The sequence below is a fragment of the Lemur catta genome, chromosome 9 (genome assembly GCF_020740605.2).
Source record: "Lemur catta isolate mLemCat1 chromosome 9, mLemCat1.pri, whole genome shotgun sequence".
NCBI lineage: Eukaryota > Metazoa > Chordata > Mammalia > Primates > Lemuridae > Lemur > Lemur catta.
In genome coordinates this window covers 63,946,320-63,971,817 of record NC_059136.1, presented here as the reverse complement: position 1 = coordinate 63,971,817, position 25,498 = coordinate 63,946,320, and the positions used below count along the sequence as shown (strand labels likewise).

At 33.1% G+C, this 25,498-nt stretch overlaps 1 long non-coding RNA gene across 1 annotated transcript; it reads left to right on the top strand.

The window, feature by feature from the left end:
- Window positions 1-68: 68 nt before the first annotated feature.
- Window positions 69-21,133, top strand: LOC123645186. Its single transcript, XR_006737430.1, has 3 exons — window positions 69-134; window positions 20,456-20,558; window positions 21,069-21,133. It is a non-coding gene; the product is annotated as an uncharacterized LOC123645186 (long non-coding RNA).
- The last annotated feature ends 4,365 nt before the right edge of the window (window positions 21,134-25,498 follow it).

Genomic DNA, 25,498 nt, shown 5'->3' with positions numbered 1-25,498 from the left:
CCAGTCCCCAGCCCGCTCTCCGATTGGTCGGTCTCTCTCCCGCCTTTGCGACGATCCTGGAAGCGAATGCGCTGGCCCTGCGGCCTTTCCTTTCCTTTGACGGGAGTCCCAGGCTCTAATTCCTGTCTCACTAGGTAACTGTAGAAATTAAAAATAAGGACTGTAACTTGTAACTATAAAACGCAAATATTAATATATGTTATTTTGATTATTTAACCATTCCCACCTAACACACACACAGGTACACACTTCAATCCACACTCTCAGGGGAGAACCACTAGGAGAAAGAATGGGCTGTGTAAACAATGTACTCGTTGCCTATTCAAGCACCAAAAAAGGAAAAAAGAAAAAACCTTTTTATCTTAATTTTAACTTTTAACAGGAGATTAACCAATTTAGGAAAGTTAATTATTGAAACATGACCAAGAACTAAGGTTTAGGGTCTATGTTCAGATACTCAAGTTTTCACAGCTACAAAGTAGAGAAGGAAACATTAAGATGTTAGTTATTTGGAAAGCATTTGACTACTGAATGTCTTATACATTATACTCATGTAATCCTTAAAAAAACCCACTGAGAGTTGTTATTATCCACAGCTTATGAACAATGAAACACAGGTTATGAGAGCTTCAGTTTCTTCAATCATTAAACAAATCTAAGTACGTACATACGGTTAAATCCTTCAAAAAATTATGCCACTTCCATATTAACTTTTCCTTTGCTCAAGAATAAGTCACCTTCCTCTAAACCAGTCCATCATATCTTTTTTAAAAAAGCCCTCGAGAAAGAAAGTAGCATACAAAAAAACTGAGACAAGTATAAATAGACTAACCAGAAGGTTCTCTAAAGTCTCCCAGGATATCATGGCCAGGAATTGAATCCAAAATGTAATTTTATTTTCTGTCCTCCTAAATCATTTTCTGGTCTCCAGTTCCTTTCCCAGAAATAAAGGTAGAGTTAAATGAGATTATATTAATACTCTTAACCAGATTTTGTGTGTGTGTGGCTTTAAAATAGTGAAACTCTTTTTCCTTCTATATTAAACCAAAACCCAGAAGTGTTTATCTTGTCAGATTCGGTAGTAGTAAGGAAAAAAAATACCTCAAGACAAGTGCTTTGAGATTCAATTAAAATGTCCACCATACTGTGATACAATTGTTGGAATAAAATAAACACATTCCAATTGCAAATGATTTTATTTTCTTGATCGCTGAATTTTCAAATTCTTCTGAAAGCTTGCTAACTGTAACTCTCTACAAAACTTTCTTGATTTGTATGACTCACAGTCCCCATTTTCTTTAATCTTTTAAAAATATTTTGTTTTAGACTAAAAAGAGTTATGATCGTATATTAATAAGTACATTATATAAAAAATAGCATGAGATTTAAATAAAAGTGGCAAATGTATTTATTTGAATCTTTTTTCAATTCCATATTCAAATAAGTACAGCAAAGGTATGTGTTTGAATATTCTCACATATATAAGATATTATACATTTAAATAAATGTATTGTATGCATGTAAATGTGTAATCATTGAAATAAACACAGCTGTATATGCCCCATATGTATAGCTCCAGATGTTTGAAGCATACATTCAAATTCCTGGAACTCTACACCTTGATATCTAGTTAAACAACCAGTAAAAAATGCTGTGCTGCATATGCGTAGGAATACATTTTAAAATTGTATCTGCTGTGAGGAAATAAGGTTAGAACAGCAAATAATGAATCTCTACCACTATATTTCTTATCATGAGCATATCCTTATGAGATAAGCTTGTCTTAGATAAGTGTTCTACAAGAAGTTTACTGATCTATAAAATGGGCACTAGACAATTTACCCTGTATGAATATAACTATTGCAAAGTAGTCTTATAAGTGTTTTTCAAAATAATTAACTCCAAAAAATAATGTTTTAAATTAACTTTAATCTCCCAAATAGGATATAATTTCAAATGTGTAGCTGCCAGCTATTTCTTCAAAAAATGACATGTATATAAAAGGCATATCTTGTAACTTTTAGAGTAGGAGAGTCCCATGCTATTCACACCTCAATTATTAATTTTTCACCTCATGTTCTGCTCCAAAACTTGGAACATGTATAATTTCAAATTATTTGTGCCTATGTTATCATAGGCACAAATGTATATTAGAAAAAATTATGAAGAACAAACAAACCTTTCCAAATAAATATATCTTGGACAAGAAGTAAATGGCTTAATGTGAAATTAAAACTTCCAGATATATGTTATGAGTATGCTTATTTCTTTAGCATATCATGACATATTTACTTTTATTTTTGGCCAGTTGAAATATAAACTAGAATCTAATAATTACATGGCTAACACATTTGGCCTAGAATGAATATGCATTGCTTAAAATTTGAAGGAATGAATTTGAATCCTTTGCAGAAATTTGTTTTAGTAATCATGAAGCTCAACTATCTTAACAAAATTATGACTCTGTCAAAAATCTTTGAAGTATATTGAAAATTTTAAAATGACAAATATAATATCAAATTATTAATACTTAATCTTGTTCAGTAATCCTCTGCCTTAAATTTTAAGACAAGGAATTATCCAACCTACCTAAGTAGCTGGAATTGATTGGTTAACAGGTCAAACAGATGTATTGCAATTTCTGTGCAATCATCCTAGGACATTAGGAAGGCATTTAGGGTGAATTTTGTTTAAAACATTTAAAGAAATGTTTGTCATGTTTCATTTTGTTTAAAACATTTAAAGAAATGTTTCTCATGTGAATTCATTTAAGAAATCCCTAGAATCACCAAGTCTATGCTTGACAGTCTCAGTTTTAACTATAGTACTGTACTTGAACCACTTAAAAACTGGAAAATAGGTTTGTTTTTCTTAAAAAACTTCCTTTTCAAAACTCAGAAAACTAATAAACCATAAAAAAATATTTTCTTTGACTTGCACAATATTTGAAATTTGAATTTATGGTTATATAGCACATGCATAGAATGAACTTCATGGAAAGAATGAACCTACATTATTAAATGCATATTTCAATGCCTATTTGCTTTTTGAGTAATTGAATTCAAAACTGTCTCTGAAAAAAACTTATCTCAAAATATTCTTCATATGATGTAAGAACATATATAATTATTTCATATAAGCAAAAGAAAGATGGAGTCATATACTGCAAATATTTTGAGGATATAATTTCAAATGTGTAGCTGCCAGCCATTCTTTTAACAAATGACATGTAAATAAAAGGCCTGTCCTGCAATCAGTTAAAAACGTTCACATTTACTTTTTTCAGTTTATTGAACATTTAATATATGTCAGTGACTCTAAAACAGTTCTGAAATCATGATACAGTTTACAAATAATTCACAGATGGCATTTTCCTCCTTCATAGTGTGCACATAGTAATAATGGGTTTTACAGTTGATAGCCTCCTAATGTCCAGGTGGTGACTCAGTAATCTGAGCTGCTTGGATCTTGTGCTTCATCATTCCTCACATCAGGGAAAAAGAGCAACTGCAGAATCTCTTAAGGTCTTTTCACTGCCACAGGCAGTGCCACATCATCAGAGATGTACTTTTGTCACTCAATATTATTGCTAAGATTCGCCAACATTATATCCATTTTATATGACATTGCTAAGAGCAGTCTCCCTATGTTCCCCTTAATATTACACCCCAGTTTCTCCCCAACTCCAGTATCCCAGAGACCAATTACCATACTTCACTTGTTCTTTTGTTCATAATAATTCATCACATTATAGTGTGCTTTATACATAATTTATTGTGTGCATCGCTTATTATATATCTCCACTTCAAGAATCTAAGTTGCTTAAGGGTAGAGATCCTTGTCAATTTTATTAACTGATGTATTCCAAGTGCCAAGAACAGTGCCTAGCACCTAGTAGACACTCAAGAAAGGGTTTTTGGTTGAATTAATTGTGCATAGTTATAACTGATTTGTTTTAATTCCTTATAATATTCTAGTGCTTGAATATACTACTATTCATATGTCTCTTCTGCTGTAGCGCTTTTGGACTACAATTCATATATCTATTCTTTTGGAGGGCTTTTGGGCTATTACTAGGTTTCCTCTAAAACAAACAAGGTGGTTATAAACATATGAATTTCCTGGCATAGATTTGCAAGACTTCCTCTGGTTCATCATTAGGGCTTAGAGTCACAAATTTGTAGAGCATGTTGATATTTTACATAAAAATATAGTACCAAATTGTTTTGCCAAGGTGTTGTATCATTTTACCCCTCTAACAGAAGTGTTTATGAGATACATATGTATTAATCTTTTCAGAAAACCAAACCTTGGCTTTGTTAACTTTGTTGCTTTTTATTTCATTGATTTCTGCTTTTATTATTCCTTTTTTTCTACTAACTTTTTTATTTTGCTATGTCCTTAAGGTGGAAACCAAGATATTTGATTTAAACTTTTATTCATTTCTAATATAGGAATTTAAAGCTAGAAAATTTCTTCTAAGAATTGCTTCGGAGTTATCTCATAAATTTTAATGTTATTTTAATTAGCATTCATTGGGAAATACGTTTTAATTTCCCTTTCATTTTTTATCATTTGGTTATATATTTAGAATTCTGTTTTTTAGTTTCCAAGTACTTGAGGTTTTTCTAATATTGTTATTGACTTTGAATTTAATTCCATTGTGGTTAGAAAACATACTCTGTAAGATTTCAAACTTCTGAAAATTATTGAGACTTATTTTATAGCCCAGCATATGGTTTATATTGATGACTGTTACCAATGTACTTGAAAAAAAAGTGTGTTGTACAATTGTTGGATGCAGTGTTCTATAAATGTGTTGATTATATCCTATATCCTTACTGATGTTTTTAACATATTCTATCACCTACTGAAAAACAAGTGTTGAATTTCCAACTATGCTTCTTCATGTGTTTATTTTTTCCTTTAATTATGTTAATTCTTGCTTCATGTATTTTGAAGCTCTGTTGTTAGGCTCATACACATTTAGGATTATTGTGGCTTACTGATGAAACAACCCTTTCATTAATATCATTATGAAATCTTGCTTTTTTAACCTCTGGTAACACTCTTTGTCTTGAAGTCAACTTTGCCTGATATTAATAAAGTGATACTGGGTTTCTTATGCTTATTGTTTCTACCAGATCCATTTCCATACCTTTACTTTTAAACTGTGTCTTTATATTTTCAGTCTATCTTTTATAGACAACATATTGTTGAGTTTGCTTTTTTAATCCAGTCTAACAATCTTTGATTTGTTATCAAATGTTTATTCCATTTGTATTTAATGTAATTATTAATATTGAGGGTTTAAATCTACCATCTTTCTATGTAATTTCTATTTTTCAGTTCTAATTTTTCTCCTCTGTTTTTCCTTTCCTGCTTTCATTTTGTTGAGTCAAATATGTTTAGCCTCCCAGTTTTTTTATTCTACTGGATTTTTAGCTATGTTTGTTTTATTATTTTATTAGTGGTTATTCTAGGATTAACAATATGTATTCATAAATCATTCCTGAGATTTATCACTGTTTTATCCATTTAATATTACATTGCTAGGAGTAATCTCTCTATACTGCTCTTTCATACCACAATTTTCGCCCCAACTCCAACATCCAAAGCTGGAATTCACAGAGTTTCACATTTTGCACACATCACTTTGAACTTCCCTTTCATATGTCACACTTCACAAATGTAAGAATCTTATATGTATAATTCCATTTATTTGCTCCTTTGTCTTGTGTTATTTGTCATGTATGTTTGTTTTAAATTATAAAATTTCAACTTAAATACAATTAGTTTTGACTTCAATGGTCAGGTTTTTTATAGGAAATTAAGAAAATTATCTTTTATATTTACTTATATATTTACCATTTCTGATGCATTTTGTTCTTGCCTGCATTTTCCATGGTGTCGCTTTCCTTCATATTGCCAAATTAGCATTTTCTTATAGTCCAGGTGTGTTGGTGATATTTTCTCTTAACTTCTATTTGTTTGCAAATGTCTTTATCCTCTTTGAAAGTTACTTAGAATTCTTGGTTAAAAGTTATATTTTTTTTGAGCACTTTAAATATGTCATGCAATTGTCTTCCTGCCTCCACATTTCTGATGTGAAGTTAGCCATCATTTATCTTGCTGTTCCTGTTTGTACTCTATCTTTTCTTTCTACATCTGAGTGTCTGCAGATTTTATCTTTAATTTTCAGCAGTTTAACTATCACGAGCCTATGTGTGTAAGTGTTTTTCTCTTTGTATTTATCTTATTTTGATTTTGCTGAATTACTTAAGTTTATGAATCAATGCTTTATATCATTTGGGAAGTTTTATTCATGATTGCTTTTTAAAGAATTTTTCTGGCTCATCATAGTTTTCATCTTATTCTGGAATTCCTATTATGTGAATGATAATGTGTCACCCAGGTCACTGAGGCTGTTTATTTTTCAAGGTTTTGCTCTTTTTTCTTGAGATTGGATGCCCATTTCAGCTCTCTTTAATCTGCTCTTAGCCTTATTCGGTAAATGTTTCAATTCAATTACTATAGAATTTCTAGAATTTCCATTTAAGCATTTATTTCTCATTCTCCACTGAGATTCCGAAACTCTTCACTTCTCAAGGCCATATTTATCTTTAGCTCTTTAAATATGTTTATAATAGCCATTTTAAACATTTCACTTGATAATTAAGACATCTACTACAGAATGGGAGAAAATATGTGCATGCTACACATCCGATAAAGGGCTGATAACTAAAATCTATTTAGAACTCAGGAAAATCAACAAGAAAAAAATCAAACAACCCTATCAAAAAGTGGGCAAAGGACATGAACAGAAACTTTTCAAGAGAAGACAGAATAATGGCCAAGAAGCGTATGAAAAAATGCTCAACATCTCTAATCATCAGGGAAATGCAAATCAAAACCACAATGAGATATCACTTATCTCCAGTGAGAATGAAGTTATCAAAAAGTCCCAAAACAATAAATGTTGGTGTGGATACAGAAGAATAGGAACAATCATACACTGCTGGTGGAACTGCAAACTAGTGTAACCTCTGTGGAAAGCAATATGGAGATACCTCAAGTAGATCTACCATTTGATCCAGCAATCCCATTACTGGGCATCTACCCAAAAGAACAAAAGACATTCTATGAAAAAGACATCTGCACTCGAATGTTTATAGCAGCACAATTCACAATTGCAAAGATGTGGAAACAACCCAACTGCCCGTCAATACATAAGTGGATTAATAAAATGTGGTACATGTATACCATGGGGTACTATTCAGCTATAAGAAACAATGGTGATATAGCACCTCTTGTATTTTCCTGGATAGAGCTGGAACCCATTCTACTAAGTGAAACATCCAAAGAATGGAAAAATAACCACCACAGGTACTCACCATCAAATTGGTTTTAACTGATCAACACCTAAGTACACATGTAGGAATAACATTCATCAGGCGTCAGGCAGGTGGGAGGAGGGAAGAGGGGATGGGCATATACATATATAATGAGTACAATGCACACTGTCTGGGGGATGGAGATGCTTGAAGCTCTGACTCGGGTGGGGGGCAAGGGGGAGTAAGGGCAATATATGTAACCTAAATATTTATACCCCCATAATACGCTGAAATAAAAAAGTGATCAATTACAAAAAAAAATTAAAAATAATAAAAAGAAAGTATAATAATGAAAATAATACAAATAAAAACAATACAGTATGACAAAAAAAATCTAGGCTTTCTTGAAGTCAGTTTCCAATGACTGCTATTTTCTCTGGCTGTTGATCAGAGTTTTCTGTTTTTTTACGCATCTGATAATCTTTTATTGTATATTGGACATTATGAATGATACATTGAAGGAACTCAATTACATTACATTCTTCCAAAAAATGATGGTGGCCTTTTTTTTTCCTAGTTACAAGTTCAGTTATGTCAATCACCTTGCATTTCTGTAAGCTTGATTTTATGCTCTGTTAAGGTGGATTTGTGAAAATTCCAAAGTGTTTCCCAAGACCCCTTACATGGGCTGTCCTCAAAATCCAAACTCTCCCCTTCTGTTCTTGATGTTAAACTTTGTTAGTATAAGTAGTCTAGAATAGCTCTTACGTTAGGGTGTGGCCCTTGCACCGAAGATATATCATTTCTGCTGTCTCATTTTTATGCATGAAGTATTTCTATGGTTTCTTTGCTCTGCTTGGGCTGGAATTTGATCTCTCAACCCTACTTAATCCCTAATATCTTTATTCTTCTTCCAATCTTATCACAACCAGTCTTTGGTGGTAAGCTTTGCAAAGTCTTTTGTTGTAAGTGCACAGCCTAATCCTAGGCCAAGGATTTGTAGGGCACCCCTAAACAGAATTTTGGACTCCCTGTTATATCCGTTTTTCTTCTCTTCAATATCCTGCCGTGCAGATTCTAGCTGTTTTAATAGCCCAAGATTCTGAAATCTGCCTCCACAGATCAGTGGGATTGATGTACTTTGCTTGTTCTCCAGCTCTTTATGTGACCAGGAAATGGTCCCAGACAGAGAGCTGCAGTGAACATGGGGTTTATGTCAAGTGTTTCCCTTCTCTCAGGGATCACAGGTATGTTCTGACTCGTTCAATATCTGAAAAATGTTCCCTCTTTTATCTTGTGCAGTAGTTTAGGTAGAAGGGCTAGTCTTGTGCCAACTACTCTGTCATGGCATGAAAGCAGAAGTCCATATTGATATTTGAAATTTTTGTGTCTTGCAATTCTGCTAAACTTTTTAAAATATTATTTTATTTTCTACACAATCATGTCATCTATAAATAATGACAATTTTGTTTTTCCTTTTCAATTTTTATTTTATTTTTATGCTACAACCTTCAGTAAAATGATGAATAGAAGTGAGGATGGCAGGCATTCTTACCTTTTATTCTCAAAGGGAAAGCTTTAAACATTTACCATTAATTATTTCTTGACTGTGAAGTTTTTGATGATGTTCTTTACTAGGTTAAGAATGTCTAGTATCTAGTAGATAGTCTTTCTATCTAGTAGCTATTCTTTGTATTTAGTTTTCAAATATTTTTTTAAATCTTAATGGATGTTAGCTTTATCAAATCTTTTTCTGCATATTTTGAAATGATCATTTTTTACTTTATTCTATCAGTATGATAAATTATATTAATAATTTTCCAATGTTTAAGTCCACCCCAGGTGGTTTTCCACTATCTCACCAGGTGCAGTTGAAGCCCTGGCTGGTGGCTCAGATGAACAGCTGCCAAGTACACCGGGCTTCAGTGGGTCATTGGAAACTAGAAACTTTTCTATATTCTGGGCATTTAGCCACATGGCATAATACCAACCAGGAGGGTGACAACATCATCCTCTATATTTGAGTCAAGGAAACATGGAAGTGAAGTATGAGAGCAGATAAGGCCAATCCCACCAAGTAGAATGCTAAACAATGCTGACCCCTTAACAAAACACAAAACTTCCACGTGATCTTTACTGGGCCCCAGGACCTGCCCCTCAGGATATGAGAATTGTACACGCTCACAGGACTCTATGCTCAGAAGGTCCCCATGTTTGGTTAATACTCTACTGTTGGCACCTTAAGATTTTTAATAATTTTGTCTTTGAACTTATCTTTTTTAAATGAAATCCAATGGGATGATGGAGCATGTGCATTAGGGGAAAAGAGATGCACAATATGCATGTTCACTACCATTCCTTGTTATGCCACTTGCATGCAGAGTTCATCATGCCCCATGAGAACAGTATTCTGGTGGATTCATGATGTGTGGGAGTTTAATGATACTCGAAGCAAATGTGAGGTAAATGTGTTATGGAGTCACTAGCTTCCATAGAGTATTGGCAGAATGTGTGCATATCAATTAGTGAAATAGGAACAGTTGAATTAATTCTTAGAAATGTTTCTACTGTTTCAGTAAGAATTATATACATATGTACATATGAGCTATGAAATATGAATTGTGTAATTTCAGTGATTCTGCATATCAGTAAATGGTTTTATATTTTCATTTAAAATTGGCATCACACAATATGAAGGTGAACAATAGTTAACATTCTGCTAATCCCAGTATTTTTTTCTTTACTTAGAATGATATTAAATAGCAAATATAAAACACCATAGCAAGTTGAAAGACAGACTGCAGAAGAAAACAAAAAGTTTTATATTTTAGTACCTTCAATAGTACTTTTTTCTGTTGTTTTTTTTTTTTTTTCTTTTTTACACTGGGCCACACATTCTCATTTTGCTTTGTCATTATGTACATATGTTACATTCTCTAAGATTAACTGGCTCCTTTATCATTATGAAATGACATGCTTTATCCTTGATGATATTCTTTGTTCTGAAATCTACTTTGTCTGATATTAATATAATCATGTCAGCTTTCTTTTGATCAATATTAACATGGTTTTATTTTCCAATCTTTTAATGACTTTTTATCTTTATGTTTTAAAGTGTTCTTTTTTGTAGACAACATATAGTTGAGTCTTGCTTTTTAAAATCTAATTTGACAGTATCTGCCTTATGACTGGAATGTTAGACCATTTACTTAATGTGATTATTCATATGATTAGGTTTACATGTGCCATACGGTTAGGTTGACTTGCTATTTGTTTTCTATAGGTGCAGTCTCTTCTTTGTTCTCTATCTTTATGTTATGCTTATTTTGGAATTATAGAATAGTTTTATGAATCTATTTTATTTCCTTTTTGGCTTAGTGGTTATAATTTTTTAATGGTTGCTTTGTGGTTTACAGTATATATGTTTAACTTAACCACCATCTTTCTTTTTTTTTTATTTCAGAGTATTACAGGGATACAAACACCTTGGTTACATATATTGCCTTTGCCCCACCTGGGTCCGAGCTCCAAGCGTGCCCATACACCAGACAGTGTGCACCGCACCCATTAGGTGTGAAATGACCCATCCCCACCTCCCCTCTCCAACCTGTCCAACACCCAATGAATGTTACTTCCATATGTGCACATAAGTGTTGATGAGTTAGTACCAATTTAATGATGAGTACATGTGGTGCTTGTTTTTTCATTCTTGTGATACTTCACTTTGGCTAATGGGCTCCAGCTCCATCCAGGATAATACAAGAGGTGCTAGTTCTCCATTGTTTTTTGTGGCTGAGTAGCACTCCATGGTATATGTATACTACATTTTATTAATCCACTTATATATTGATGGGTACTTGGGTTGTTTCTACATCTTTTCAATTGTAAATTGTGATGCTATAACCGTTCGAGTGCAGATGTCTTTATTATAGAATGTCTTTCTTTCCTTTGGGTAGATACCTAGTAATGGGATTGCTGGATCAAATGGTAGCTCTACTTTTAGTTCTTTAAGGTATCTTCATATTACTTTCCATAGAGGTTGTACTCGTTTTCAGTCCCACCAGCAGTGTATGAGTGTTCCTATCTCTCCATGTCCATGCCAACATTTGTCATTTTGGGACTTTTTGATAAAAGCCAATCTCACTGGAGTTAAGTTATAACTCATTGTGGTTTTGATTTGCATTCCCTGATAATTAGAGATGTTGAGCAATTTTTCATATGTTTCTTGGCCATCAGTCTTTTCTTAAAAAGTTTCCATTCATGCCCTCTGCCCACTTTTTAATGGTGTTGTTTAATTTTTTTCTTGCTGATTTCCATGAGTTCTATATAGATTTTAGTTATAAGCTCTTTAGTGGATGTGTAACATGCAAATACTTTCACCCATTCTATAGGTTGTCTATTTGCTCTAATGAGAGTTTCACTGGTTGTGCAGAAGCTTTTTAATTTGATCAGGTCCCATTTATTTATTTTTGTTGTTGCTGTAATTGCTTTTGGGGTCTTCCTCTTAAATTCTTTGCCTAGGCTGATGTCTATAAGATTTTTTCCAACATTTTCTTTTAGAATTGTTATGGTTTCAGATCTTAGGTTTAAGTCTGTTATACATCGTGAGTTGATTTTTTTGAGAGAAGAGAGGTGCAGATCCTTTTTCAGTCTTCTACATGTGCTTATCCAATTTTCCCAGCACTGTTTATTGAATAGGGATTCTTTTCCACAGTGTATGTTTTTGTCTGCTTTGTCAAAGATCACATGACAATATGAGGATGGTTTTATATCTGGATTCTCAGTTCTGTTCCATTGGCCTATGTCTTTGTTCTTGTGACAGTACCATGCTGTTTTGGTTACTATAGCTTTGTAGTATAGCTTGAAGTCTGGTTGATTAATGCCTCCCAATTTGTATTCTTTTTGCTTAAGGTTGCTTTAGCTATAAGAGTCCTCTCTGGTTTCATATGAAGTATAGAATTATTTTATCTAGATCTGTGAAAAATATTGTTCATATTTTCATAGGGATTGCATTGAATCTGTAGATCACTTTGGGTAATAAAGAGATTTTAACAATATTGATTCTGCCCATCCATGAGCATGGTGTGGTTTTCCATCTGTTTATGTCCTCTGCAATTTCTTTTCTTAGTGTTTTGTAATTCTCCCTATATAGGTCTCTCACCTCCTTAATTAAATATATTCCTAAATATTTTATTTTCTTTGATGCTATTGTGAAAAGCATTGCATATTTGATTTGATTCTCGGCTTGACTGTTACTGGCTTATATGAAAGCTACTGATTTGTGTGCATTGATTTTGTATCCTGAGACTTTGCTGACATCATTTATCAATTCCAGGAGTCTCTTGGTTAAATATTTGGGGTTTTCTAGTTATAATATCATATCATCAGCAAAGAGTGATAGTTTGACCTCTTCTGCCCCCATTTAGATACCCTTGATTTTCTTCTCTTGTCTGATTGCTCTAGCAAGAACTTTCAGCACTGCATTGAATAGAAATGGAGGTAGTGGGTAACCTTGTCTGATTCCAGTTCTAAGTGGAATGCTTTTAGTTGTTCCCCGTTCAGTATGATGATATCAGCTATGGGTTTGTCATATATGGCATTAATAATTTTGAGGTATTTACCAACTATGCCTATTTTGTTAAGAGTTCTTATCATAAAAGGGTGCTGAATTTTGTAAAATGCCTTTTCTGCATCTATTGAGAGGATCATGTGGTCTTTGTTCTTGCTTTTATTTAGATAGTGAATTACATTTATAGATTTGCATATGTTGAACCGTCTTTGCATCTCTGGGATGAAACCCACCTGGTCATGATGAATTATTTTTTTGATGTGCTATTGAATTCGATTTACCACTATCTGTCTTTAAGTAATATTATATTATTTCATAGTATAATATACATTTCATAATTTGACATAGCATTCTTCCATTTCTCTAGCATTTGTGCTATTGTCATGGATTTTATTTCTACATGTCATAAACCCAACAATATATGTGGTTACTTTTGCCTTAACAATTCAATTTTCTTTTAAAGAGATTTTAAAAATATGAAAAAATAACTTTAATATTCACACATATATTTACCATTTCTGTTGTTTTTTATTCCTTTGTGTAGATACATATTGTCATCTAGTATTATTTTTCTTCTGTTTAAAAGACTTCCTTGAACATTTCCTGTAGTGTATATCTACTGGTGATGAATTCTTTCACCTTTTGCATAGCTAAATAAGTCATTATTTTGCCTTTGTTTTTGAAATATATTTTTGCTGGGTATATAATTCTAGATTGACAGTTTTCACTGGAGTTCTTTAAAGGTACTCCACCTCCTTCTGCCTTGCATTTTTTCCATTAATATGTCTACTTTGTATTTTTTTTCTCTGTAAGTAATTAATCTTTATTCTTTGGCTGCTTTAAAGAGTTTCCCTTATCAGTCACTGTAAGCAATTTGATTATTGTATGGCATAGCGTAAATTTCTTCATGTTTCTTCTGTTTGGGGTTTGTTGAGCTTCTTGAATCTGTGGGTTTATAATTTTCATCAAATTAGGAAGATTTTTAGTCATTATTGCTTCAAGTATTTTTTCTACCCTCCCCCTTTCTTGTCTTTCAGGAACTGTAATTACTTATACAGTAGGCTACTTGGCATACTCATATTTTTATCTTTTTTTCTCTTGGTATATAATTTTGCATAGTTTTTGTTGCTTCATTGCTATACATTCAAGTTCACTTGTATTTTCTGCTATTAACCTACCCATTGTATTTTCCATGTGAAGCATTTTTCCTATATTTAGAAGTTTAAATTGATACTTTTTACATCATCCATGTCTTTCCTTAACATGTCTATCCTTTTTTCTACCTTTTTGAACTTCTGGAAGATAGTTATATCTGTTTATCATCCTTATCTACTAATTCTATCATCTTTGTCACTTCTGGATCCGGTACTACTTACTGAAATTTGTTTTCATCATGTAGGGCATATTTTCCTATTTCTTTTCATGCCTGGGAATTTTTTATTGAATGCCAGACATTTTGAATTTTTACCTTGTTGGGTACTAGATATTTCTGTGTTCTCACAAGTGTTCCTGAGTTTTGTTCTAGAATGCAGTTGTTACTTATTAATAGAAACAATTTAATCCTTTTGAGGCTTAAAAGGTTTGTTAGGGAGATGCAGAGCAGCCTTTAGTCCTCCCTACTGACCTAATACATGTATGGTTATTCTAATCAATTCCCTTAGAATTATGATGTAGTTTCATTTTTGCTGGTATGAACACAAACTTATTCCTGACTCTTTGTTAGTCCCATGGATTTTTCTGTCTGCTCCTCCAAGATGGTCCATTTCTTGAACTCAGATTGTTTCCTCACATTCATTCACTCATCAGGGCTCAGTTGAAATTTCAAGCAGGATGCTCTGTAGCTATCCAGAGCTCTTACTCTGAAGTTCTCTCCTGTCTGATACCTTCTGCAAACTGTAGCTGCCTTGACCTTGCTGGACTCCCAACTATAACTCCTTAACTCTGGCACATCATCAGGCTCTGCCTAGGTCTCCTCTCCATGTACTGTGGCCAAGAAACTTTGTCCAGGCTCTAAGTTTAGGCATTCATAGTCCTCACCTCATTTGTTTCCCCTTGCCGCCCTCAGTGATCACTCTGCTGTATTGCCTGATGTCCAATGTCTAAAAAACATTGTTTCATAAATGTTGTCTAATTTTTTAGTGATTTCAGGTAAAGGTTAGAGCTGATCTCTAATCTCTGTTATTTCATTGTGGCTGAGAGCAGAAGTTTTGTGCTTCTCAATATTACTTTAAAGTTTTTATCCAAATTTGGGGGGTCTAGGAGAAAGGTTCATGTATATCCAGAGGATTTGTATTGCCACTATAAGCACATGACAGTAGTAAGAATATAGAATCACTTGGAAATCAGTTGAAGTGTAAGGACTTCAAATTTTGACTGCAAACATTTGCAAACTCTAGCTTGCAAGTACAACTTCTGAGGCATTTTTTTCCCTTTCTCTATTCAGAGTCAGAGCAACCATAGTTTTTTGATAATAGAGGCATGAGTATATTTATTTTTGAATTTTTACTTTCTCCTTACATTGGAGTTCCCAACTCAATGCTTGAGAGTTTCTTACTAAATTTCCCAACTTGAGGGGGCTCTGTCCCCTAAAGGTTGTATAAACCACTGAAATTTCCAACTTTGACATACACCCTCAGCAAAAGCTGTTTCAGTATTCCTGCTACTTGTTGAAATACAGCTGTTCCAATTAACATTTACTGCATAACACACAACCACAAATCTAGTTGTATAAAAGAACAGTTATTTTATTATGATCAAAAATCCTGTGGATTAGGAATTTGGACAGGACTCAACAGAAAGTCCTTGTCTGTTCCACAATGTCTGCAGTTTCAACTGGGAAGTCTGAACTGCTGGGGAATGACTCAAATGGCTGAGAATTGGAACCATCTTCAAGCTCTTGTACACAAATGTCTGGTACCTTGGTTATAAGTTGAAAACTTAGTTGTGCTTAGCTGGGACTGTTTACAGGAGGATCTATACATAACCTCTCAGTATGACTTGAAATTCTCACAGCATTATAAGGTCACATTATAGAAGAACTACAGAGTAGATGGCATTGCCAAGGCAATCTTTGCAAGATTCCATTTCCGATACCCTCTCATATTTTTTTCATATATTCAGCACTTTTAGTTGTTTTCACCATGAAGAATTCAGTGTGCGGAATGCCAAAGATCAATCTGGATATTTAGGCTGAATAATATCTCCATATGTGAAACTCCTACTTTTATATATATATTTTAGATTCAATTTGTCAATTTCCATTAAAATCTTATTGGTATTTTGGTGGGTATTTCACTGGTATTTGTTATTGATTTTTAAATGTTTTTGCAATATTGAGTGTTCTTATTCTTGAATGCACATATTACTAGTCTTTTTATATCTCATTAACTAAAGTTTATAATTTTTCCATTTAGGTCATGTATATTTCTTTTTAATTTTCTTTTTTTAATAGTACAGTTTTTATAGTTCATGAATGACATCTACTACATTCTACTATATTTTCTAATTGGTTACTACTAGTTTATGGGAAATCTATTTATTTTTGGATATTCCTCTTGTGTTCACCCATTCAACTTGCTTTAATTTCTCAGCTGTTTGAAAAGTTTGTTTGCCGATTATCTTAAAACTAGAAATAACAATGGCTGTCTTGGAATTATATGTGAATGATAGAGTTGCTTTTTGCTTCTCATTTTATCTCCTTATTTCATTAGCTAGTACTTCTAGTATAATGTTGAAGAATAACAATAATAGAGAGTATTTTCATCTTGATATCAACTCTAATTTGAAAATTTTCTAATGTCTCAGCATTAGATCTGATGTTCACTTAAATCTCTGGTACTTTGTTAAGTTAAGGAAGTTCTATTCTAGACCTATTTTGCTAAATATCTTTATTATTAGTGAATATTTATATCTATTAAATGTTTATCATTGCTCATTGAAATCAACAAATAGTGTTTTATTGTTATTATTACATAAATTAATATTCTGATGTATGATGTACTTTTTCCTGGAGAAATAATACTTTTGTTAATATGCTACTCAATTTGACTTGTTAATATTTTATGTTTCTGCATGTATTTTTTAAGTGTAATGGGCATATTAGTGTGTGTGTGTGTGTGTGTGTGTGTGTGTGTGTGTGTGTGAGTGTTTGCTTACATTGCCCAGTTTGGATACCTGTTGAATATACTAGCTTCATAAAATCAGTTAGGTAGCTTCATCTAATTTTCTTTGTTCTGGAAATCTTTGCACAAGAAATTGCTTATTTTTCAAAAAGTTGGCAGAACTCATTATCTGAATAAAAAGTATATGGGCCTGATACTGCTTCAATTTTTTCCAGGGTTAAAGGTTAAATTCAGTTGTTTTACTATCATTAGAGCACACTTGGCAATTCACATTTTCCTAGAAGCATATACATTTTGTGTAATTTTCTTGCAATACTTTCTGTGAATATGGCCAGTATGAAATCAGTCTTTGGTACCTTTTTTGAGATTTCTTTGTGATTTAGTATTTTTATTTTCTTTTGATATCTCATTTGTGCTAAATCTTCTGTTGAATATAAACTTCTATAAAATTGATAGCATAAAACTGCACATTTAAAATATTCTTATAATATTTTAAACTTTAATCAGTATCATGATCAACTTTTGGGTTGCTAATTTGTTTCATTCTTTTTTTCATGACCATATTTTCTTGATTTTTTTTAATTAATCTCTCTAAAAAGTTAGATTTTGGTTTCTGTTGAATAACTTCAGAAATCTTTTTTGTTGTTTTATTTTTTGTTTCATTAATATCTGTATTCACTTTTATTTCTTCTTTCTGTTTTTTTCTAAGTTTACATTATTTTTGTTGTACGTTTTAATTTATTTTTAGTCTTTATTATTTTCTAATAATGTCTTCAGGTTCATAAACCCCTCTTTAAGTTCTATTATGGACACAGACTATACATTTTGATAAATAGTGCTTTTTATACATTTATTTTTTGAGACAGAGTCTTACTCTGGTGCCCTGGGTAGAGTGCAGTGGCGTCATCACAGCTCATTGCAACCTCACACTCCTAGGTTCAAGGAATTCTCCTGCCTCAGCCTCCCAAGTAGCTGGGGCTATAGGCATGCACCACCATGCCCAGCTAATTTTTTTTATTTTTGGTAGAGATGGGATCTTGCTCTTGCTCAGGCTGGTCTCAAACTCCTTAGTTCAAGTGATCCTCCCTCTTTGGCAACCCAGAGTGCTAGGATTACAGGTGTGAGCCACCACCTCCAGCCTCATTTTATACTTTTAATATAGTTTATAATTAATGTATCTCTTCCCTTTTAATAAATTATTATTTAGAATAATTTTCTTTAATTGATAGATTTGTAAATTTGAAGGGAACCTAGAGCAGCACTTATTTTATGGTTAATTTTTTATTTTCTTGCAACACCCTCAGTGAATATGGCCTGTATGAGGTCAGTTTGTGATAGCTTTTTTAAGTTTCTTTGTGGTTTAGTACACAATCAATTGTTTTTTTCTTTTCTTCCAGTGTCCCATTTGTGCTAAATTCTCAGTTAAACATAAACTTCTGTAAAAGTCTATGTATATTTATTAGATCAAGCTTGTTTTATGCAAATATTTTACATCATTATTTGTTTTATATCTCAAATTCAACAAATCAACTGTTTCTAAAAGTAGATATTAAAGTTTTTCATTGTGATTGTGAATTTTTCAATTTTTTGTGTATTTTTCAGTTTCACTTTATATGCATTGTAACTATGTTGATTTTTACATAAAGAACCATTACTGCTATATACTGCTAAAATTCCTATATGATATTAAATTAATATTAAATATCAGTTTCTTTTTAATGCAGCTTACTATAAATTCTTTTGGTCTAATATAAACATTACTATACTTTTTGAAACAATCTTCTGGCTTATGTTTTCATTTCTTTTTCTACTCTAATATCTCTATGTCATTTTGTTTCAGGTAAGCTTTTCTACTGCCATTGAATTCAGTTTTATTTGGGTCTTTAAAGGTTCTCATAGTTTCTAGAACAAAAAGAGATACGCTCCTTGTTTTCCAGTGCAATCATGGATATTTAAAAGATTTTTTTTTAAATTTCAGCTTATTATGGGGATACAAAAGTTCAGGTTATATATATTGCCCATACCCCCCCCACTCCCCCCGCCCCGAGTCTGACCTTCAAGCGTGTCCATTCCCTAGACAGTGCTCATCGCACTCCTCACGTAGGTATGCACCCATCCCCTCCCCCCATCCTCCCCCCCCAGTCAGAACGTCAAGCGTGTCCACTGAAACAGAAGGGAGAGGACTCAGCATGTCTAGTGTATGTACCACATTGATCCTAGTGCATTGTGGCATTTTTAGGCTCTGCAGCTTATTGTGACATCTTAAGGGTATTATATTTCCATATGAAAATGATAACTTTTATTGTCTATTATGGACAATTTAATGAAGTCCCATTTTCAAGATAACCAGAAATAATAAGCTTCTCCATTTTTCCTCAGAAAAGGAAATAGATGGAAACAAAATGGAAAAACTTAAAATTAGCAGCAGATATTAAAAGACATTATTACTTTTGTAAATTAATCTATTTGGTGATGTTTTATTTGAAATCTGCTAAATTATTGATTGAGTAATTTTTAATATGATCTCACCTACATATTTTCCTATGGAAAATATAATTGTGAGGCTCAGCTAGAGTTAAAGAAGGAAAGCAGTTGGCCCATTATTAATTTTAGTAATGCATATTACTTGAATTTCAATGGAAATAAAGATTTTATGTATTGTGTATTGTTACAGAATATTAGAATATAGCCATACTCTAAAAACTCAATAAAATATTTTGTCAGACAAATGCATGTATATCAGACAAGAAAAAATTTCTTTCAGTAACCTGGCAGTCACTGAATTAACTATATGTTGTTCAGTGGTAGAGAATGTTCAGGATGAAGGAGAGGTCATGACTGATTGCTTTCCAGAAAATTTTCTTATATTAGAACATCAGCCAAAAGTGATGAAAAAATTAGAGAGAAATAAATCTGCTATTGCTAAGTAGTTGATTAGATTAAGGATACACTGGTCTCTTAAGTGTTCCTGTAGAATCAGATGCTCCAAATATTAATATCAATGGGAGCTATTATGTCCTTTGTTCAATATCTAACTGTCTTCTATTATGCTTCCTTAAGAGGGTCACATTATAACCCCAAATGTAGGATGAAGTTATGATGTGATACTGAGGCTCTTCCTCCTCCTAGGAAGGGGATGGTGATGCCTAAAGAAAGCTGGAATCCACTGCAATCCATTTTGAAGAGCATTGGGGCCTTACTGAATTGACTTTAATACTGCATCTATCCAATCTATATTTGACACATTGAACAGGTTATTTAATGTCTCATGAAACATTTATGAAATGAAGATAATAATATCCAGTTCACAATGCTGCTGTAAAAAACAAATAAGATAATTTTTGAAAAGTTATAAATACAATGAGGCCCATTATGTGAATAGTTTATTTTTTTAATTAAAACTGATTCTAAATTACTTTTATTTATTCTAGAAGTGCTGGACTAAGAAGAGGAGCAGGGTTGCTGTCTATGTGCTAGGACACTGCTAATCTCATCAAACTGCTGTATTAGAAATAATGCCACAGAAGACACAAGGTAAAGGCAGAGAGGAGATGGGAGAACTTAATCTTAGGGCAAGTCAAGACAAAAGATTTTGCAGCTGTTCTTGTTCACAGAGTAGATTAGCTATTATAAGAAACAACTGCCAAATTTAAATGATTTAATATAGTAAAGGTGTATTTCCTGCTGACTTCACAGTTGAATGTGAGTAGGCAGTAAAAAAGCTTCTGCTCCAAGCAGTCATTCAGGGGATCAGTCTTCTTTCATCTAGACATTCCACTATTCCAGGGTCCTGAAGATCTCAGGTGAATCTATTACATATCGCAAGCAAGAGAAATAAAAGAAAGTAAGAATAGAGGTTGGCACGGGTATAATTTTGGGATCATATATGGAAGCAGTAAATATCATTTCCAAATTTCTCATATTGCATTGGCCAGAACTCAGTCACATGGTCTTGCCTACTGGAAGAGAGGAGGCTTGTAGATGAAATCTGAGTGCTCAAGGTGAATAGAGTTTGGTAAACACATAGCATTGTTTTTGCCACAGATGCAATTTGATCAGACACCAGGAAAAGGGCTGGGAGTCTGCTGGAATTTTCAGTTTCCTGATGTAAGTTTTATTATTCTCCTCTCTTATGGTCTTTAAAACAAATATACAGTTTTTGCTAAAACTGAAGAATAAACATGAGAATAGATTACAATTTTCTATCAGTTCACCTCAGCAGATCTCAGTTCAGTGCTAGATTCCTATGCCTAACTCTTTGTATAGTTGGTCTAATCACTCGACCTCTCCAAGTTTCAGTTACCTGGAAAATGTCTATTCATCTAAATCAGAAAAATGAAAAGTTAAATTGAGATAATACATGAAAATGTGTTTATAAATTAGGAAGCATGAAGCATTATTTTTACTAATGAAAGATTGGCTGGAAAAGTGCTATAATACTGACTTGACATCCCATTACCACTCTGTCTTGTCTTCATCGAGCCCATTAGCATCTCTGTGCAAATAATGCTGTTTAAATGTCAGATGTATATTTGAATTTCACATGTGTTATACCGCTGGAATCTATGTTCAGTTAACACTTTCTTATCTGGACAATGTCCAAGTAGGTTATGATATAAAAAAGAAGTTATCACAGTAGACAAGATCCTATTAATACATATGAGCCAAGGATTTAGAAGACAAAGATTCATATTATGTGAAGGTGAAAAGGAGTTTTTAGAGGTCAAGTTGGTCAGAAATCTGAAAAGTGGAGAGTCCAATTGGTCATAAACATTATTCAGAGATGAGAATGGAAAAGAAACCTAAGTGTAGGATCTTAAGCTAATTCTTCATCAAAGAACTGTAAAGAGAAACTTAATTATTTAGTTTGCCTTTCATTTTGTTACAGACATTTGTCTACCTTTCAAAACATATTTCCTTGGCAATAAATCATCACTTAACATTCATAACCCTGTTCTTAATTATCTAAATGGAAATTTAAGATCAAATAGTTTTTCATGTAAAACAGAGGATGTGCCAGTTCTATGAAAGTCCAAGTTATAATTTTCAGGTAGGCTGAAAATAATTATGTTATTTCTTTCCTCTCATTTTCCATTTTGCTTTTTCCTCTCTTTTTACTCTGTGTTCTTCATTATTTTTCTACAAGTTTTCTTGGCTATGTACACATTTTGTATAATTTTATATTCCATAAAATCTGGAAACCACAAAAAAGAATATTCAACTCTTATGTATAATGCAGCACTTGTTACCTCTAACTGAGCTAAATTCTATCTAAGAATAAATTTGTTATTCTAGCAATTATCATGACAAATTTCTTTCAGCCTGTCATGTGTTCAAAGGCTAATAAATTCATTTTCTTAATTTTTTCCTATACTCAAGTCAGATACTACTATACATTTGTTTCATTTTACTTTTCTTTGTTTCAAAGGCAACTGACATTGTAATTTGATTTTGAATGACCATTGCTGTTCTTCAAGCTTGTGTGAGACCATTTCTTGAACACATCGCTTTTTCGGATTAATAGTGAGATTTGCTCTGTGTGTGTGTGTAAGGGGGAGGAATTTAGCTGGTAGCCGTGAAAACTTCTCCATTCCTCATGACCTCCATTCCTCATAGCTTCAAGATTCTACCCACTGTTTCTTCTTCCACTTTTCTTTTTGATTTCCTAGCAACTACCATCATACACTAAGTTGTAGGTGACATTAATGAACATAATTATTTCTGGTACAAAAAAACTAGGGGATAGCTTAATTTAGAGACATTAGAGGGAATTTAGCTTCACTATATTTTCTGTTGCCATCTGCTATAGGAAGCTAACAGCTAACATTTAATCTCTTGTACTTACTGTTTGTACATATCTGACATGTCCTAAAGTACTTCAAATATTTACCAGGCCTTGTTGTCACAAAAACCCTAGCAAGCTTGACCAAAAACATGCTGTGCCCAGGCTCTGGCTATTAAGAGACCACATAAGGTAGCCAGGTTATAACCCTTCATATTTACAGGCTAAGAAACTTGATGTGTCAGTTTACCAATATTAGCAAGAACCCAATATTCTTCCACACACTGCCACAGCTCATGAATACTGATGTTTAAAGCCAAAGCATGAACTTAATTTACAATGACTCACTTAAATTGTTGGCTAGGCGTGGTGGCTCACATCTGTAATCCTAGCAATTTGAGAGTCCGAGGTGGGAGGATCGCTTGAGGCCAGGAATTCAAGAGTAGCTTGGGAATAGCAAGACCCACTTTCTACAAAAAATTTAAAAAATTAGCCAGGCATAGTGGCTGGCACCCACCTGTAATCCCAGTTACTCAGGAGGCTGAGGTAGGAAGATCACTTGAGCCCAGGAGTTTGAGTTGCAGTGAGCTATGATGACACCACTGCACTCTGGCCCGGGCAACAGAGCAAGACCCTGTCTCCAAATAGGTATTTACCAAAAGGAAAGAAAGGCATTCTATAAAAAAGACATCTGCACTTGAATGTTTATGGCAGCACAATTCACAATTGCAAAGATTTGGAAACAACCCAAATGCCCATCAGTATATGAGTGGATTAATAAAATGTAGTATATGTCTATCAGGGAGTACTACTCAGCCATAAAAAATGATTATGAACTAATACCTGTTGTATTAACCCGGATGGAACTGGAGACCATTCTTCTAAGTGAAGTATCACAAGAATGGAAAAACAAACACCACATGTACTCACCATTAAATTGGAACTAATCAATCAACACTTTTGTGCACATATGAAAATAACATTCATTGGAAATCAAGCAGGAGGGAGCGGGTGGAGGGGATGGGTAAATTCACAGCTAGCAGGTACAATGCACACTATCTGGGGGATGGGCACACTTACAACATTGACTCAAACTTTACAAAAGCAACTTATGTAACTAAAATGTTTGTACCCCTGTCATAGTCTAAAATTTTTTAAAAAATAATTAATAAAAAAAGAAACATTTTAAAAATGTTAAGGGTACCAGATATTTTTCTCTACTTAACCAGAACACTTTCTCCCTATATATGAGTTACATGTAACATCAGATTACCAGGAAGGTGTTTATGGCTTTTAATCACAGGAGGCATTAGTTGAGTGATTTAAATGTACAATAACATTTGACTAGGATCCTTTTGGATCTTTTGAAGGGACTTTGCATATCTCTGCTAGAATCAAATACATGTTCATGTATATTACCATATATTGTACAGGATAACTTACCAGAGAAACTTATTTTTGCAACTTCTTGAAAGGCATCATACTATTTTCCCAAGTATCAACTGCAATAATTATCTTGTTTCATACAATTTTGTGACTCTACTACCAGACATGTGCTTTATCTGAAATTTACATTAAAGCCTTTTATTTTAAAGATTTTTCTTCTACAGACAAAATACAACTACTTGAGGGAAATAGTTGAACCCAGAAATTAGTAAAATTAGCAGCTGTATTTATGGAATATCTTTTCTCAACAAATCTTTAATGGTTAATAATCATAATTTAATTTACCATGAGAATTTCACTCAGATTTGATTAGAATATGCCTTTATAACTCACCTTCTGTGAGTCCCACAACAGCTTAAGTAATCCCATAACAGAGAACAAGTGAAGACTAGAAGTCTTTTCAATTACCCTTTGTAGGAATCATTTCTCAGGGCTTATTCTCCCATTTAGTTCTACTTTCCTATTTTATACATGGCAGAAGGAAAGAGTATCAATAAAGATTGTTTTGCTGTAGTTTTCCAAATACTTAATGAATTATTTTTAGGAGGAATGTGGAATAGTGCCCTACCAACTACTTTTTCTTTCTTTTCCTTTCTTTTCTGGTAGTTGACCATTCTTTCCAGACTGAATTGCAATGGATACTTTGTCGTAAATCAAGTGATGATATTTGCATGAGTATTCATGCTAAAGAAGGCAAAAATTGTGTTCTATAGTGGTTCTTTGCCAAATGCAGAAATTGGAGGCGAAATGTGAACATGCAGAGACTTAAACATCTGTGACAGGAAATAACTGAGTAGCATCTAAGGATAATAGTTAAGATAGTTGTAGCTTATCTACAAGATAAGCTAGTTGTAACTATCTAAGGATTATGGTTAAGATTAGTCCTCTAATAATCTGGAAATGAAAGAAATGAAATTGTATCTTGAAAGTATAAATCTAGAGGTGACATATGACAAGATAACTCAGATAATAGACCTGATTCCCCAGATTCTTCCTATCAGGAGAGAATGGAATGGTCAGCTAGTGAGTTTTATTTCTCATTTTAATTTTGAAATGTGAATTGTCTTTCAGAACTGTCCATTTCTTATACTTTAACATAAATGGATCAACCTCCCTGAGTCTAATCAAGTCTGAAACACTCACTAATGTGTTTTTTTTTTAACTGCAAGAGTATGAACTATCACAAATTCAAGAATATGATGTCATCACATAGGCCTTCTGAAGCATCAGCACCTGGCTTACTTCA